The sequence below is a fragment of the Hibiscus syriacus genome, unplaced genomic scaffold, assembly GCF_006381635.1.
Source record: "Hibiscus syriacus cultivar Baekdansim isolate YM2019G1 unplaced genomic scaffold, ASM638163v2 tig00116995_pilon, whole genome shotgun sequence".
NCBI classification, from domain to species: Eukaryota; Viridiplantae; Streptophyta; class Magnoliopsida; order Malvales; family Malvaceae; genus Hibiscus; species Hibiscus syriacus.
This window is the reverse complement of record NW_024063511.1, coordinates 768510-774509: the sequence shown is the minus strand read 5'-3', so window position 1 is coordinate 774509 and position 6000 is coordinate 768510. Positions and strand designations below refer to the sequence as shown.

At 32.3% G+C, this 6000-nt stretch overlaps 1 pseudogene; it reads left to right on the top strand.

Annotated features, from left to right (window-relative positions):
- Positions 1-2819: 2819 nt before the first annotated feature.
- Positions 2820-4437, top strand: LOC120193429 (annotated as a pseudogene).
- Positions 4438-6000: the final 1563 nt, after the last annotated feature.

Here is a 6000-nt window from a genome sequence, read left to right as displayed (position 1 = left end):
CTTACAATCAAACTCCAGCTAAAATAATCACACAATATTTATATGTATTTTATACAGTACTGTCTGCAAAAACACACATTAATCACATCTAATAGTCTGACATGACCAAACACTCGTATGTATAATGTTTTTTTTACAGGACACAATGGCAATTTGACGAAACAACAAACTGTAGCCCCAATGACGCCGCCAATGCATCAAATGATGAACTAAATGAGCTTATATATTGCTTTTTCAAATGGTTTGAATCGAGATAATTGCATTACACTGTTTGTATTCTTCTCTTTTTGTTGTTTTCTTGTTAGTGCATTATTCTCTCTCTCTCTCCCTCTCTCTCTTTAATTAATGACTTAAACAAATGAAATATGATGACTTATATAATAGATTATTGTAGTAACTATATTTATATTTGCACGAAATTTATGATTGATTTTAGTGTTAATGAATGAAGTGAAATAAATTCAGTTGAAAATGAATCCAAAAAATATATATCCTTCGCTTCTTTTGATTTTCATTATTAATTGACCAAATAAATTTAAAAAGATAAATTCATCTTAACCTATCATAGCTTCGAACTAAATCCGAATTAATCTGACTTCTCATTATAAAAGACTCAACATAAAAGCACATAATAATAAAATACTTAATATAAGATACTTGAGAATTAATGGTTCATTCATATTTATAATAATCTACGAATGTTCAAATCTTTTCTAATACAATTGGTGGATAATTATAGTATATTGTCCATGTGAACGTCATGTGGGTCTTACACCAACTTTTGTGTGCAACGTAATTGCTCTAGGGGGGGGGGGGAATAGAATGTTTATGAAGAATAAGGGTAGCTGCCCATTTGAATGTACTAAAAAAGATTCCATTCTCCTATAAGATTGCACATTCTTTTGTTTTGTGTTTTTGCTCACTTATTTATCATACATATTTTATAATTAAGGATAACGTTAATACAAACGATATTTGTCAGTGTGATTTAGATATCAAATATAATTTTAATTTGAGTTTATTCAACTCATAAATATTTCTAACCACCATTGCCTAAGTATGTGTCATTCTAATCTTATTCTTCTGCCTTAAAGCGAACACGTTAAGTTGGCATGAAAAGATGTTATTGGGAGGCAACCTACAAAAGCTTGGGGGATACCACATCACATGTCTCTCCATTCGTCAACAATAGGAGACCACATTTTCCCTCTACATCTTGCCACGCTATACCATCCATCCACATCCATCGACCCAGAAATTCAAAAATAAGGGTCCAAAATTTTAATATACATTTCTTAAAAAAAATCGATGTACAAATTTTCTTTTGTTTCTTCTCCCTTTTAACACATTAAATTAATTTTTTTTTCATAAATTTTATTAAAATAATAAGAATATATTTACTCCCTAAAAATTTAGTACATCCGCTCATGACCTCCATAATGTTTCAAAATATATCTACTCTTTCACCCATCCTCTCACCCTAACTTCCCTTCTCCCTCTTACATTGTGCCTTCATGAATCTAACTTTTTATTTGCGCAATTACCATCGACTCTTAGATCAAATTTTATCATTAGTTCTCATACTATATGTAAGTTGTAAATTCGAATTTAATATTCTAATTTAGTTAATGTTGAGTATAATATTTTTCAAATTTTGAAAATTTCAGTTTGAAATTAATTGATGAGATAAAAATGGTATGACCAAATTATAGAAAATAAAACTGATCAAATTAAACAACTTCTAAAAACTGACTATAAAATTTAATTTAATAGATTCAATAACTATTGTCAGGATCAATATCAAAATTTTAAAATTTTAAAAAGTAAAGATTAAATTCATAATTTATGCATGATGTAAGGATTAAGAGTAGAATTTCTCCACAACTCTTATCGTAGAATTCATGGATTATTTTAGAGCATCCATGCATTCCTTTTATTACAATCTCTTTTATTGGAAAAAAGTATACAATAGTCTAGTGATGGGTTGAAACACTAGATTTCTTAAATAAGATTAAGAATTTAAATTATGAGGTTTGCGTATGAAGTGAATTGGGTTGCAAAGATCATACTCATATTGAACCTCTATAATACTTAATCCAAATTAATTTATTAATAAATTAAATATGATGGTTAAAAAAATAAGTACATTAACCCTATATTATAACTAATAACGTATAATTAGAGAGAGAGAGAGAAAATCCTAAAATAAAAGGAGCTCACACTTTAAGACCCACCTCAAGTCACCGGCAATATGATTATGTATTGAGGACCTAGAATATGTGACATAAAGTTCAATGGATGTCATTCTTTTTTAGTGGGTACTTGCAATTGTAGTGGGATAAGACACTGAAAGTACTGATCGAGGGGATGGATTCCAATGTGAAATGATTAATGAATTTATAGCCATGGAATGGTGCAATTTGAGAATCCAATATATAAAGAAAGTCAGACTTAGAGGCTTCCATTTAATTAATCAGAAGCCACTCTTAAGTTTCAAACTTAACATGTTTTTAATATGTAATTAAGCATGCCAAAACATGTTAAAAATGTTACTTAAGGTTATAAATTGCATATTATAATAATATATGTGATTAATATAATAATACTTTATAATCTTAAGAAGTGTAGTGGCCCCAAATAAGCTCCAACCCACCAAGATTGGAAGTGCTTTACAACGAAGATGAGTCAAAGCATCCCACACGGTTCTCGACCCCTACACGCTTCGGTTCCACGTGAAGACACGTGGCTTGTACCCAATTCCCCACTTGGCACCAATGTATGGTACGATTTCTATATAAGCTGTCCAAAAATAACAAAGAATCCCAATATAACTTCACTTTTTCTATACATAATTTGTATGGGAAGAAGAAGGATGGCTGCCGCCATAGCTGTGGATCCAAGTTTAAGCCTACAAATCGGGGGAGCGTCCAATCAACACGGTGCTGTGATAGAAGAAATTCAAGGGTTGATTAAAGTGTACAGCGATGGACATGTGGATAGGCCACAGATTGTTCCATTTGTTAGCCCGACATTGCCACCGGAGTTCAGTATGACAACGAAAGACTTTTTCGTCGACGAGTTCAGTAATGTTTGGGCGCGTTTTTATGTCCCGGAATCGAACCGGAAGCTCCCTTTGGTGGTGTACTTCCATGGTGGAGGCTTCTGTGTTGGCTCGGCTGCTTGGAGTTGCTACCACCAGTTCCTAGCTAAACTAGCAACCAAAGCCGGTTGCATAGTCGTCTCGGTTAACTATCGGTTAGCCCCCGAACACCGGCTTCCCGCTGCTTACGAAGATGGGGTCAAGTGCGTGGCGTGGCTAAAACAGGAAGCGCTGGAAGTGTCGAGCGAAATGGTCTAACCAGTGCGATTTAAGTAGCGTTTTCTTAGCTGGTGATAGTGCCGGTGCCAACATTGCACATAATGTGGTCACCAGACTCGGCTCGGATAATCATTACCCTTTGATTCTCAAAGGCATTATACTCATACAACCGTTCTTTGGAGGCGAAACACGCACGGGTTCCGAAAAAAATACGGCTCAGTCTCCTCGTTCTGCCCTCAGCCTGCTGGCTTCGGATACGTATTGGCGGTTGGCATTGCCGTGTGGTGTCAACCGTGACCACCCATGGTGCAATCCGCTGGGGAAAGTGTCGGTGGAGACGAGGCTTTTTCCGACGTTAGTGTGCATAGCGGAGATGGATATATTGAGAGACAGGAACCTGGAGTTTTGCGTTGCTTTGGGTAAAGCAGGGAAGAAAATGGAGCATGTTTTATATAAAGGCGTTGGCCATGCATTTCAGGTTCTTAGCAACTCTCAAATCTCACAGACTCGAACCAATGAAATGATAGCCCATGTCACGGCCTTCGTCCATCACTAATCATTGTCTTCTGTAAATTCATTTTCATATATATGTGTGTGTATATATATAAATTTGTGTGTGATTGTCCCAAATCCCAAAGCTTTCAACAACTGTATACAATATATAACTTCTAAACCTATTCAACAATCTCAGCCATAAAGGAATGTTATTTTTTTAAAGTATTTAAGTATAATACATATTTGAAATAAATATTATTTTATAATAATTTCAAATTATTTAATATAGAAAAAAATTCTTTTTTCCAATTTGAGTGATGAACATACATGGTTTTCGACATATGTAATAAGAACATCAAAGATTAATTTTATGTTTTTTTTTCATATTAACTCTTGGACTTGAATTTCGTTTTATAATGATGTTAACACATTATCATGTTATCACTTACCTTTTAATAATACTTTTATATTTTTTTTGATCTTTTAGAATTATAGTTAAATTTTTAAAATATTAAATTTATATTTTAACTAAAATTTATGGATTGAATTAAAAAATTATTTTTAAATGCAATGACAGTTCACATTTAAATGATCATTTTATGATTAATCAACGATGTAAATGATTATAATAACTTACCACCAAAATAGAAGAGAACTGAAACAAAATGATATTTTTTTTTATAATTTATCCTAAATTTAACACGGTTAACTTTTATTTAAAATATTATATTTTTGACACTAAACTAATATTATTAATGGCAAGCTAAAGTAGTTCTAATTAACTCACCAAACAGAAAATGTGAACGATGATTGGGAAGTAAAGCGAGCAATATTGTCTGTTCCTTGGGAAGCCAACTACCAATGATTTATGCCATAGTACATGACACTAGGTTTTAATATATAATATATATATATATATAACACTATTTTCTAACCCAACTAATTTTATTTTTATTAGTGATTTTATTGTCAAGTACTTGATTTAATTTTTACAAAAAAGGATTTAAGGTTATTTTTTCTTAATAATTAATATTATTTAGAGTTTAATCTTCTATAATTATGTAATTACAATTTTTACAACCAAATATAAATGAATTGAGGTGTGATTATATTGTGCTTGCAAAACATGCCTAGTTGATTGAGATTTTTTGTAATTATATTTTCATTAACTAGTTTTACTATATAAAAATAGTTTTTTTTTTTTTACTTTGGCCTAATGTTTGGTTTACAAGAATCAAAATAGAGATGATTTATGGGACCAAGGATAAAAATACATTGAAGTAGTTTAGGCTAACGAAAAGTACCACCACTCTAAACCTGGTTTAGTTAAGATCTGAGGAGGAGGTTTAGGTCAACCTCGTTGTTTGGTACCATGGTCCATGCCTTGGTGTTCTTGCTCAAACGAATTTTCCACGTGCACCTAACATCTTATTTCCTGCAAAACCATACGAGAAACCTGTCTCTATAAAGATAGAAGAATTTATGTCTAGAATTATTAATCTCATCTTATCTCTTACATCGCATGCATGAAAAAGAAAACCAGGGTCTTGCGAAGTTATAACCCTAGATGATGATCAAAGCCTTCGTACTTAAATTTGATAATAGGGGTTATTAATGGTAAAATTTGGATTATGATAGTTATAGATGATTATAGACGATTTATTTTTTTCTATTTAGATGGAAAGTCGAAGATGATAATTTTATGTAGAACGGTGCTTAAGACAATGAGCAATACATGAACGAGGGGAAGAAAAGAGAGTTCATTCCTCTCTCTCTCTCCAATTTGATGACTTATATTTTGATATTTATTGTTGTGTAACATAGGATCATGATAGTTATTCGTAGGCTGTTAGGACGAATATATATTGCTATTATATAGTACGTTTTGTTATGACGGTTCATGTGGACATGTTAACAGGGACAGACACAGGATTTTATGTTAGAAGGGGCGAACTTATAAAATTTTAAGTAGGGAAGAACTTATAAAATTTTACTAAAATATATATATGAATTTGAAATTTTTAGACCTCTAGGTCCATCCCTGCCTGTTAGTAACCATGTCAAGAGAGGATAACTGGCCAAAGGATGTGAAATCCCGAAGACTCTGCTAAATGGAGGAGTTCTTTCAGAGATCTCTTACTCTGGAGACTTTAGTCAGCAAAAGAATTCCTTTAGTGACTTCAATA